Raw genomic sequence first — 13043 nt, forward strand, 5'->3', positions numbered from 1 at the left:
ATATATATATATATATATATATATAGGCTATAGATAGGGTCTCAAACCAGACGTCCAGAATCAATTTCTGCCAGTGGGACCAGCATGTGTGAATTTTCAGTAAGTTTCATAAGTATTTCTGATGTTCAGGAAGGGTTGAAGCCTGAGTTTTCATGCCTTCCCTTGTAGTGGCCTCAGGGACAGGGAATTCTGACTCCACGCTCTGCTCTTGGCAGTAGGAAAAGCAGATCTGGAACTTAGAAGCCGGGATACGTATGAGCGCTGAGGCTGTCTCTGCTGAGGATGTACATAGAAGAGGGAAGCCGGGGTCCAGATATTGGGGAATACCTTCAATGGTGGACCTCAGCGGAGAAAGCTTGCTGGGGAGGAAGACAAAGAAAAGACAATCGAAGTTGAAGAGAGCTCTGTCTTACTCATTTCAGGAGAGTGGATTCATCAGGGCCTGTGCTACAGGAGGATTAGCACCCAGGAAAGGCAGTTGAACTTGGTGATCAAGAGGTTATCAGGGATGTTCAAGAGAGAAAATCATGATGGGGATAGAAGTTAGATTGCAGAGGTCAAAGGCCACTCTTCTCAACCCTCCTTAAGGACATTTAAAACCAAACGAATTTCTGATTCCTAGCCTGGATGTACTAAACTGGGATTTCCAGAAGAGAGGCCTGAACATCTGTCATCTGAATTTTTAGAAAGCTACACAGGGCATTTGGTAGCAAAGCCAGAGTCCAGGGGCCGGGAAGGAAGCAGAATGTAAGGAGGAGGGGCAGGAATATAGACCACTCTTCCAAAATGGTGGTAGGGAAGGGGGAAAAAACCAGATTGCAGAGAATGAGAGGTAGGTAGAGTGGGTAGAAGAAAACTTTTTGTGCTTTTGTACTTTCCCTGGAAGTAATTGAGCATGTTTGAAGGGCAAGAGTGGTTAAGACCAAGAGTTTACAGGAGCAACTAAGAAAGGGTAAATGAAGTTCTTGAGAAAATAGCATCAAAACCTAGCTTGGGGGGTGGTGTGGGGAAGGTTAGATCAACAATGGATTCTTGTTTCATTGTGAAAATGAGCTGAGGGTAACCCTTAGGAGCCAGAAAAGTAATTGGTCCTTACCTGAGACTATTTTGGGTTCACCTGTTTGAATGTTGCGTTTCAGTGTAAACTCTTCAATCCACATCCCAGCGTGGAAATGATGGACCACTGTCAGGCTTGAACGAGCTAAATGGGCCAGAAGGGGTGGTGCTGAAGAAGTTCAGGAAAACGTGAGAAAGTTAACTGTTAGTCATTTCACAGGTTTATGGAAATGGTGACTAGGGAGAGTTTAAGCTTCTGTAGACTTTCAGGTCTATTAACAAGTTCCAAAGCTTCTATAATTCTCCACAAAGATGGCCATTGATTCTGAACAATGATTTTTCATCACATTGGAGTGCTGAGCAGCACTTATTTATGCTCTCAAAGAAAGTTACCATTTGCCTCTAAAATGATTGATTTTTCATTTCAGTGGAGTTCCTTTCTCCTGCATTAAACTCCAGGAAGTGCCGGGGTGCTGTGTATTCAGCACGTATTGCGAGTAAATCACGAAAACTCTGGCAAACATAACTTACAGCTGTCAACTGGCTTATTCTCAATGAATGGTTCTTTGGCAGTATATGTTTAAGCTGGTGACAATGAATACAAAGAATGGGGTCAAATTTTAACACATGTCCTGCACAGGCCCTAGCTTATTTCACCTGGCTACTGTTCAATCTATTTTTCTAGGTGCAGCAAACATAAATGTTCAAAGAAAATAATCTAACTATGAACAAGTGATTTCTAACAAAAGATAAGGGCAATGTCGCTGCTTCTTGTCACTGTGTTTATCTACTCTTTTCTGCTCTTTGCGGGGGAGTGGGGTGGTGGCAATCAGGCAAACCACCCCTTTTATTGTATCAAGAATCTGTTAAGGGACTAAGAAATGCAGGTGAGCTTATTTAAACTAATGATTTCAGAATTAGGCCTAAGTAGTTAATTTTGTTAGATTCTCTTCTCTTTCATTCAACAGTTGGATTTTTTTCTAAGATAAAGTTAATATCCACTGGGCCCTTAAAAATATGTAAAATGGACACATAATTTACTTGTTGACTTTATGGTGTTTTTGAAACAAAGGTGCAGGAGAGAGAACTCAGAGAATTTCTCCCTGCTGCTTATATTCGCTGCTGAGAACTGGGTAAGGCTTGTTACCAGTACCTCCTGTAACAGGACGGCCTGTTTAAACTCGAGTCGATGCATCTGCTCTACAGTAATGCCAAGTGATTCATGTGTGGTTATTTTAGATGTTACTCTTGTAAGAAGTTGCTTGTCGTCCAAATTTTGAAGACTTTATTGCTCAATTCTAAATAATGTTTACAAGTTCACTTATTTATATCATTTATTTATTCTGCCAACAAATTGAGTACCCTCTGCAATGTGCCAGGCACCAAATGAATGAAAGAGATCCCGACTGCCGGGAAATCACAATCTAGTAGAGCAAGCCGACTTGTAAATGACACCAGCTTAATAATTAGTACTTTAGAAGTATTTTAATATTAGACATATTTGAATGGAGACCTATACTGTCCATGCTGGTGTGGCCATTTAAGATGGGATTGCTTATCTCTGAGGATCAATCAGGAAGCCTGAAAAACTCTTTGAAAGGAAGTGCGTTCACCTGTGAAGCAATTCATAAGCCCCGCCTCCCCCTCGCCCAAACCAGAGGGCAACGTCACGACGCAGGAACGTCTTTCTTAAGAAGCGGCCTCGCCCTGCTTGACCATCACTTCAGGTCTTTCCCTGTGATACGTCGCTTCGGTTTCGGTGGAAGAGGATTTCTGTTGTTAATTGCTCGTGGTAGGATGAGTTTCCTCGGGTAAAAACCTGAGCCCTACAAATATCCAAAGTGAAGAACTGCATCAGGAGGAGGACTCCATCCAGAGACTTATTTTGTTTCCTTCAACAGCCAAAGTGGCTTTTGAAGATCAATATGCCCTTTGTATTGCTGCCAAAAGCAAGCAAATGTGCCAAATCATAAACTGTCTTCGGAGGAATAACTACAGGAAAGCCTGCCAGGCCCGAGGCAGCCGCCTGGCAGCCCGCCTGCGAGGAACCCGCCGCCCTTTGGAGCCGTGAATCTTCGCCTTGTCGCCCCCGGGGTGACCTGGCCTCCTGGGCGTCACGCGCAGGTGAGTGCCTTCAGAGATGCAAGCTAGGGAGCCTCTCCGACCTGGTGACTCGGGTCACACGCTTGAGTAAGAATTTAAGTATGCCAAAAAGCAAATAGTGTTCTCACTTTGAATTTCATTTCCCGAGGGAGGAATGGGTCCCAGCCTGCACCGTCCTTTCCAGAACTGCTGGAGCGGGTCTGGTGGCTTTTCGGGGTTTCAGAGAAGGTACAAGGGGTCCTGGCAGTGGCAGAGATGTCAAATCCATGAGAATGATTTGAAGCTTATTTTTCAAGTAGCTAAATATGGTCTTCCATGAAGCAAATGACATTATTCAAATACTTTTCCGTGGGCATTCAGGTGGGGAGGAAAGGGAGGAGAGAAACAGAAGCCTATCTCTCGTGAAAAGAAAACCGAGTCAACTATTTTAATTCTCAGAATGTCCTCAAAAGAAACCAGGGTGATTTGCTGGATTTTGATACAAATCTTAAGGAAAGTAGTGGATAACTGGCTTTGAAGTAATTGAAACAAACTTTAGAGTGGGCTAAATAACTTCTGTGAACAACCGCAAGGAACTATTTTGCAACCAAAAAAGTTGTGTGATGTATGGCTTAAGTCTCTGAAATGACAAAACTAGAAGTGCAATCTCTGTTCTCACTTTGGGACCAGGTTAGTGTTGCTGCTGGACTGGGGGTAAGTGGTGTAGAATGTGGCAGAATGTGGTTTGGGCCCATCTTTCAGCTGTGTTAAATGAACCTTCCGGATTGGCATATCAGTGAAATAGATGGGGTCTTGGATTTCCATGGTAAAGAATTTGTTTCAACTGCTGCATATTCATTCATTCATTTATTAATTTATGCACTACATAGTTAACTGTCTCCTACGTGCAAAGCATTGGGCTAGGTGAAAATATCACCATGAAAAATATCACAATCCGTGACCTTAAGGTCCCAACATCAAGTTGGTAGGAGACCGATGAGTGCAGTTGATGAGGAAATCAGGTGGTCTGGAACAAAATGGGAAGAGCTTATTTGTATTCAATAACTTATATTTTATCAGTAAAAGTTATTTACTGAGAATGAGGTGGAAATGGTTGGCCATTTGAGGAGCATTAGAAAGATTTGGAAAGGCCACAGTGAGAAAGGTGATAGGGTGATGGTCAACAAGGAATCTCAGAGCTGCCTAGTGGTGGAGAGGGCAGGTGCTATCAATAGGTAGCACTGATTTGTTTTGAGATCAGCCTGAACCTTTCTCATAAAACTGCCACCTGGCAATTAATGAGGACCAGGAGCACATAAGAAAGTCCTGTGGGCTGGAGGCCATTGAAGATGGTTGTCCCAAAACGGGATGCTTCTGTCTTCCTAAGGGAAGATAACTCAGGAAACACGGTTTGGGGAATAATTTCCAGGCTTTCCAAGGGCAAAAAAGAGGTAAAAATGAACTAAGAAAAAGTCATTAGTGATGAATCAACATCACAGAGATGAGAATAAGAACACAATCTTTCAGTGCACCACTGAGGCAGCAGAATGTAGCAGAATTGCTGGGGCTTGTTGTAACTCTATGTTTAACCTTTAGAGGAACTGCCAAAATGTTTCCGAAGTGGCAATACCGTTGTACATTTCAACCAGCAATGTAGGAGGGCTCCAATTTTACCACATTCTCATCAACACTTGTTAATTCTAGCCATTCTAGTGGGTAGGAAGTGCTATTTCATTGTGGGTTTTCATTTGCATTGCCCTTATGGTTACTGATGTTGAGCATCTTTTCACGTTGTTAGCCATTGGTGTATTTTCTTTGAAGAAATGTCTGTTTTGATACTTTTCCCATTTTTAGCTAGGTTATTTGTCTTTTCTTACTGAGTTGTAAGTGTTCTTTAAGTAGTCTAGATACAGTTCCTTATCAGATAAAAGGCTTGCAAATATTTTCTCCCATTCTGTGGGTTCTTTTTTCATTTTCTTGGTTTCCTCTAAAGCACAAAATTTTTAAATTTTGATTAAATCCAATTTACCTATTTTTTCTTATTGCTTGTTTTTGCTGTTGTATCTAAGAAATCATTGCCTAACCCAAGGTCATGTAAATACTCATTTTTTTTTTAAGAATTTAATAGCTGTGGTTTTTACATTTTGGTCTGTGATCCATTCTGAGTTAATTTTTGTGTATGGTGTGAGGTAGGGGTCCAACTTCATACTTTTGCATGTGGATATCCAATTGTCCCAGCACAATTTGTTGGAAAGAATATTCTTTCGCACACTGAATTGTCTTGGCAATTTTGTCAAAAATCAATTGACCCTAAATGTAAGGGTATATTTCTGAACTTTAAATTGATCTATATGTCTGTCCTTATACTAGCATCACACAATCTTTACTGTAGCTTCATAGTAACTCTTGAATAGGAACTTTGGGAATTCAAATTTTCCAACTTTTGCCTATTATGGGTCCCTTGCATTTCCAAATGAATTCTAGGATCAGCTTTCCAATGTCTGCAGAAAAGTCAGCTGGGATTTTGATAGGGATTTTGTTGATACTCTAAATCAACCTGGGAAGTATTGACATCTTAACAGTAATAAGTCTCTGATCCATGAGCATGAGATGTCTTTCCATTTATTTAAGTCTTTTTGAATTTCTTTCAACAATTCCCTGTAGTTTTCAGAGTATAATTTTTACACTTTATTTGTTAAATTTATTCCTATGTATTTTATCCTTTTAATGCTATTGTAAATAGAATTATTTTCTTTATTTTTGGATTGTTCATTGCTAATGTATAGAAATACAATTGATTTTTGTATATCAATCTTGTACCCTGCAATCTTGCTGAACTCATTTATTACTTTTAATAGATTTCAGTGGCTTCTTTAGACTTTTTCTATACACAGGGTTATGTGGTCTGCAAAGAGAGAGTGTTTTACTTCTTCCTTTCTAATATGGATACCTTTTATTTCATTTTCTTACCTAATTGCCCTGGTTAGAACCTCTGGTAGGATGTTGAATCAAAGTGGCAAAAATGGACATCCTTGTCTTGTTCCTAATCTTAGGGATAAAAAATTCAGTCTTTCATCATTAAGTATTATATTAGCTGTGGGTTTTTGTAGGTGCTTTTTATCAGGTTGAAGAAGTTTCCTTTGATTCCTAGTTTGTTGAGTGTTTTCATCACAAGAGATATTGAATTTTGTCAAATGCTTTTCTGCATGATCATGCGACTTGTCTTTTATTTTATTGGTATGGTATATTAAGTAAATTGATATTCCAATGTTAAACTAACCGTGCATTCATGGGATAAGTCCCACTTGGTTGTAATTTATAATCCTTTATTTCTGGATCTGGTTTGCTAGAATTTTGTTAAGGATCTTGGCATCTATATTCATAAGAGAATGGCTTGTTTTTTCCTGTGATGGCTTTGTCTGATTTGGTGTCTAGACTACATAAAGAACTCGTACAACTCAATAATAAAGGACAATCCAACTAAAAATGGGTAAAGGATCCAAATAGACATTTCTCCAAAGAAAATATACAAATGGCTGATAAGAACATGAAGATGCTCAACATCAGTAGCCATCAGGCAAATACAAATCAAAACAGTGAGATAACACTTCACACCCACTAGGATAGCTAGAATCAAAAAGTGTTGGTGATAATGTGGTGAATGTTTAGAGTGGCATTATAAGAGCCCCAAAGTAGAAACAACTCAAATTTCTGTTAGCTGCTGAATGGATAGATGAAATGTGGTATGTCCATACATTGGAATATTAATCCTCAGTGTAAAGGAATAAAGTACTAACACATGCTACAAATTGGTTAAACTTGGAAAACATTATTTTAAGGGCACAAAAGACCACATGTTATACAATTCCATTTATATGAGAGGTCCAGAATAGGCAAATCTATAGAGACAGAAAGTAGGTCAGTGGTTGCCTAAGGCTGTGAGGTGGGGGATGGGAGGGTGGGGGGGAGAGGATTGTGGGGAAATAGAGAGTAATTGCTAATGGAGACAGGTTTTTTTTTTTTTTTTTTGGTGAAAGTGTTTTAAAATTGATGGTTGCATAACTTTGAATATGTGAATAGACTAAAAGACATTGAATTTTACACCTTAATTCACATACCATACAATTTACCCCTTTATCTCAATAAAATGGTTATGTGTATATATAAAAATTGATTCTGTGAGCTAGACATCGTGCCAAGTCTTTCACATCCATTACATTGTTTAATGGTGACAGCAACCCTGTTAGCAGGGAATATTATTACCATTTTACAAATGAAAAACACTGAGGCTTAGAGAGGTTAAGTAACTTGTCCCAGGTCATATAACTTGTAAATAACAGATTAAAGCAGGCAGCGTGCTTGTGAAGCCCAAAATTAACCATGGACCTCTTCTAGCTGAGGAGACATCTTATTTTAGTCCAACTTACCTCTATCTACTGCATTTTTTTCCATCCTTGGTCATACTCTTTGTGTCAGTATAGGGGAAGAAAAATGGAGGCTAAAAGTGGAGCTATTTAAATAATGTGAATAGCCTTTTAAATTTGTACCTAGTAAAGAAGAAACAGAATGATCGATGCCAGCTATTTAAGATGACAGCTTAACTCTCTATGTGTTTTTTCTGTGTAGACACATTCTTCAAGAGAATTCACGTATGTGAACATTTTTTAAAAAAGACTGGAGAGAAGAGCTAGTCTCAAACACTGATTTGTTCTGCAGCAAATTAAGGCAGGGGGATAAGGCTCTCTTTTCCTTTCTTGAAACTCTTGCCATCTGGTTCTCAGTGTCCCTTTAACATAGTTTTCAGGCTATGAAATTCTGTACATCTTTATGAGCTCAAGAATTGACCTTTGAGAGGGAAAAGTCTTATTTTATTATGCTGACACCACACATCATAACTCTTATTTTGCTTGGAGATCTCATTCACTGTCATCACCAACATGTGCAACAAGAGATACGTCATGTTTATGGCTAGAATATTCCTTTTATTTCCAGTTATAGTTTTCCCATAAAATCGCGACTAAAAATAATCTCCATGTGGTCATTGAATGTTATTGCTTGGAACAGAAATGCTAAAACAATTTGCTTATTTAGGATCCTGGGTGTTTCCCGACATTTTGAGGCATCTCAATCCTCCACGAAATATCTTTTCAGCCAGAGCAGTAGTAATGTAAGTCTGTGGCTTTTCTTTTTATGTATATTATGGGATTGTGTTACCTGCATAATATATTTGGTACTCCTCCCACGTGTATTGGAGTACAATGGGTAAATACTATTTTGACTCTTCTCTCCTAGATATTTTATAGCTATGATGGATGTTCTTTCAGGAATTGTTCATTAAAAAATAAAATTTCCCAATGGGATCCAACAATGGTAAAAGGCAGGGCCTGCACATTGTACTGAGATCCAAAAACTACTCGTATGCATCTTCAAAATTAGATTTTGTTTTCTACCTATCATCTTTTTCTATATGTACAAGTTCCCTCTTGAACTGGGTAAGCAGGCTGGGAGGGAGACCTTGCCCCAGGAGACCAAGGGCAGAGAAACAGAGGGTCCTTGGAGAATCCTCAAGGTCAAGCCCTGCGAACAAAATCCAAAGGGTTGGTGGCAGGGTGGGGGAGGGAATTTTGCAGGGGAAGAAGCAGAAAACAAAGTCCAGTAGGGAAGAGCCTGGCAGAACTAACGGGATAGGGTCAGAGGAAGGAGTGATTTCCATAAATGCAGGTGACTGTCTAAAACTTGGTACTTGTGATCTGATGCGGTGAAATGAAATGGCTCTGGATTTGGATCTGGGTTCAAATCTTGCTTAGTAAACTAGCTCAAATAAGTGATTTTACCCCTCTGCACCTGAGCTTCTCATCTACTAAATGTGTATCTTCATGATCACATCAACACCATTACAGTAACTGTCTCTTCCCAAATACCTGTAATATGCTAGTTATTTTACATAGATAATTGTGTTTAATCATCCATACAATCCAGTGAGCTATGTTTTATTATCCCCATCTTGCAGATGGGGGAAACCAAAGCTCAGAAGTTTTAATTTGCTCAAGGTCCTTTCCTACAGCTGGAAAGTAATAGAAACAGGATTTTAATCCGAGTCTTTTGGACTCCATAGTCCCTTAGACCACTGGATTGGAATGACCTGGAACACGTGTAACCAGAGGAATCCTAGACTCAACTGTAGAGATGCATTAGCATCTCTGGGGATGGGGCCCAGAATCGTGCATTTGAACTCACCTCTTAGGCGACCATTATGCTCTGCATAAAAGTACTTGCTACTCAAGGTGGGGTCTGTGGTCCAGGACCAGCAGCATCAGCATCACCTGGGAGCTTGTTAGAAATGTAAATTCTCCGTCCCTATCCCAGCCCTGCTGAATTAGAATCTGCTTAGAGCTAACAGGATCCCCAGGTGATTCATGTGCATATAAGGTTCAGTGAGGCCTGTTCTACAGGGCTGTTGTGAGGATAAAAGATACTAAATATAAAGTGTCTACCATATCAAAAGTACCCTTTGTTACCACTCCCTTTTTTGATTGAATAGAAGGTAGTGTTCTGGGAGGGCCTACAAATATAGGGTTAGGGTAAATATCTGTTTTGCTCTCGCCTTCCTTTTGGGTCTGTGCCCAGTGCTGTTAGGTTGTTTTCCAGTATCTCCCACCCATCCTTCCTTTCCTGAAGCTTATCATGCTGTACTTCCTCTACCTACCCTTTGGTATGGAGTCAGAAGGTATGGGTTTGACTCTCGGCTTGGCCAATTACTGTCTGTGACCTTGGGAAAATCAATTAACATTTTTGACCCTCAATTTTTTCAATTATAAAAAGAGGATGAGGAGGATGAAAATACTACATTTTATCACACTAAAACCTAAGCGTTAGTCCCATCTGCTATTATTGTTAGGGTATCAACTGGTGAAGTAAGCACGAAACATAGGAAGAGAAGAATAGTATTAGAATCTGTATTTTTTTCTAAATTTTAAACACTTCAACCCTTTAAATTTATTACTCATCTGTTTTAATGACAAAAATCTGCTTTTAGAAACAGGGTAGAAATAATCTATAATAAAAAAAAAGTTTAGATCTAAATTCACAAAACTTAAAATTTGGCCAGAATCTTTAGGAAATGTTGCCATCCAAATTCCTGACTTTTATGGTAGTAGAAACAACAATTAAGTGACTGTTTAAAATGATGGATTACGCTTCAAGATAAGTAAGGAGTAATAAGGAGGAGTAAGACGTGGAGATCAACTTCCTCCCCACAAATACATTAAAAATACATCTACATGTGGAACAACTCCTACAGAACACCTACTGAATGCTGGCAGAAGACCTCGGACTTCCCCAAAAGCAAGAAACTCCCCATGTACCCGGGAGGACAAAAGAAAAAAGTAAAAACAGAGACAAAATAATAACGATGGGACCTGCACTTCTGGGAGGGAGCTGTGAAGGAGGAAAAGTTCCCACACACTAGGAAGCCCCTTCACTGGTGGAAATGGGGAGTGGGCGGTGGGGGGGAAGCTTTGCAGCCATAGAGGAGAGCGCAGCAACAGGGGTGCAGACGGCAAAGAGGAGAGATTCCCGCACAGAGGATCACTGCCGACCAGCCCTCACCAGCCCGAGAGGCTTGTTTGCTCACCCGCCGGGGTGGGCGGGGGCTGGGAGCTGAGTCTCAGGGTTCGGAGGTCAGACCCCAGGGAGAGGACTGGGGTTGGCTGCATGAACACAGCCTGATGGGGGCTAGTGCGCCACAGCTAGCCGGGAGGGAGTCCGGGAAAAAGTCTGGAACTGCCTAAGAGTCAAGACCATTGTTTCGGGGTGCGCGAGGAGAGGAGATTCAGAATACCACCTAAACAAGCTTCAGATATGGACGCGAGCCATGGCTATCAGCGCAGACACCAGAGATGGGCATGAAATGTTAAGGCTGCTGCTGCTGTCACCAAGAAGCCTGTGTGCAAGCACAGGTCACTCTCCACACCGCCCCTCCCGGGAGCCTGTGCAGCCCGCCACGGCCAGGCTCCCGTGATCCAGGGACAGCTTCCCTGGGAGAACGCACGGCGCGCCTCAGGCTGTTGCAACATCACACTGGCCTCTGCCGCCACAAGCTCGCCCTGCATTCCGTACCCCTCCCTCGCCCCGGCCTGAGTGAGCCAGAGCCCCCTAATCAGCCGCTCCTTTAACCCCGTCCTGTCTGACCAAAGTACAGACGACCTCAGGCTACCTACATGCAGAGGTGGGGCCAAATTCAAAGCTGAACCCCAGGAGCTGTGTGAACAAAGAAGAGAAAGGGAAATCTCTCCCAGCAGCCTCAGAAGCAGCAGATTAAATCTCCACAGTCAACTTGATGTACCCTGCATCTGTGGAATACCTGAATAGATAATGAATCATCCCAAAATTGAGGCAGTGGACTTTGGGAGCAGCTGTAGACTTGGGGTTTTTTGTATCCGACAGGTTAGTTTCTGATTTTTATGTTTATGTTAGTATAGTTTTTAGTGCTTGCTATCATTGGTGGATTTGTTTTCTGGTTTGGTGGCTCTCTTTTTTTATTACTTTTTTTAAATTTTAATAATTTTTTTTATTTTAATAGCTATTTTTTAGTTTGTTTTTTCTTTCTTTTTTTTCTCCCTTTTTTTCTGAGCCATGTAGCTGACAGGGTCTTGGTGCTCTGGCAGGGTGTCAGGCCTGACCTCTGAGGTGGGAAAGCTGAGTTCAAGACGTTGGACCACCAGAGACCTCCTGGCCCCATGTAATATCAATCGACGAGAGCTCTCCCAGAGATCTCCGTCTCAACGCTAAGACCCAGCTCCACTCAACGACCAGCAGGCTCCAGTGCTGGACACCCCATGCCAAACAACTAGCAACACAGGAGCACAACCCCACCCATTAGCAGAGAGGCTGCCTAAAGTCATAATAAGCTCACAGACACCCCAAAATACATCACCAGATGCAGTCCTGCCCACCAGAAACACAAGATCCAGCCTCATGCACCAGAACACAGGCACAAGTCCCCTCCATCAGGAAGCCTACACAACCCACTGAACCAACCTTACCCACTGGGGGCAGACACCAAAAGGAACGGCAACTACAAACCTGCAGCCTGTGAAAAGGAGACCCCCAAACATAGTAAGTTAAGCAAAATGAGAAGACAGAGAAATATGCAGCAGATGAAGGAGCAAAGTAAAACCCCCCCAGACCAAACAAATGAAGAGGAAATAGGCAGTCTACCTGAAAAAGAATTCAGAGTAATGATAGGAAAGATGATCCAAAATCTTGGAAATAGAATGAAGAAAATACAAGAAACATTTAACAAGGATCTAGAAGAACTAAAGAGCAAACAAACAATGATGAACAACACAACAAATGAAATTAAAAATTCTCTAGAAGGAATCAATAGCAAAATAACTGATGCAGAAGAACAGATAAGTGACCTGGAAGATAAAATAGTGGAAATAACTACTGCAGAGCAGAATAAAGAAAAAAGAATGAAAAGAATTGAGGACAGTCTCAGAGACCTCTGGGACAACATTCAATGCACCAACATTAAAATTATAGGGGTCCAGAAGAAGAAGAGAAAAAGAAAGGGACTGAGAAAATATTTGAAGAGATTATAGTTGAAAATTTCCCTAATATGGGAAAGGAAATTGTCAATCAAGTCCAGGAAGCTCAGAGAGTCCCATACAGGATAAATCCAAGGAGAAACATGCAAAGACACATATTAATCGAACTGTCACAAATTAAATACAAAGAAAAAAATATTAAAAGCAGCAAGGGAAAAGCAACAAATAACATAGAAGGGAATCCCCATAAGGTTAACAGCTGATCTTTCAGCAGAAACTCTGCAAGCCAGAAGGGAGTGGCAGGACAAAATTAAAGTGATGAAAGGGAAGAACCTACAACCAAGATTACTCTAC

The 13043-nt window shown here is 41.0% G+C and overlaps 1 long non-coding RNA gene across 2 annotated transcripts in view; it reads left to right on the forward strand.

The window, feature by feature from the left end:
* LOC309646385 overlaps positions 1–13043 on the forward strand; it is a 146147-nt gene continuing 133104 nt past the window's right edge. For both annotated transcript variants that reach the window (XR_014255327.1, XR_014255328.1), the window contains exons 1-2: positions 1–3180; positions 8230–8305. This is a non-coding gene — a long non-coding RNA (uncharacterized lncRNA). The remainder of the gene's footprint in view (positions 3181–8229; positions 8306–13043) is intronic.

The sequence above is a fragment of the Balaenoptera physalus genome (genome assembly GCF_965194825.1).
Source record: "Balaenoptera physalus genome assembly, chromosome: 17".
In the NCBI taxonomy this organism is placed as follows: Eukaryota; Metazoa; Chordata; class Mammalia; order Artiodactyla; family Balaenopteridae; genus Balaenoptera; species Balaenoptera physalus.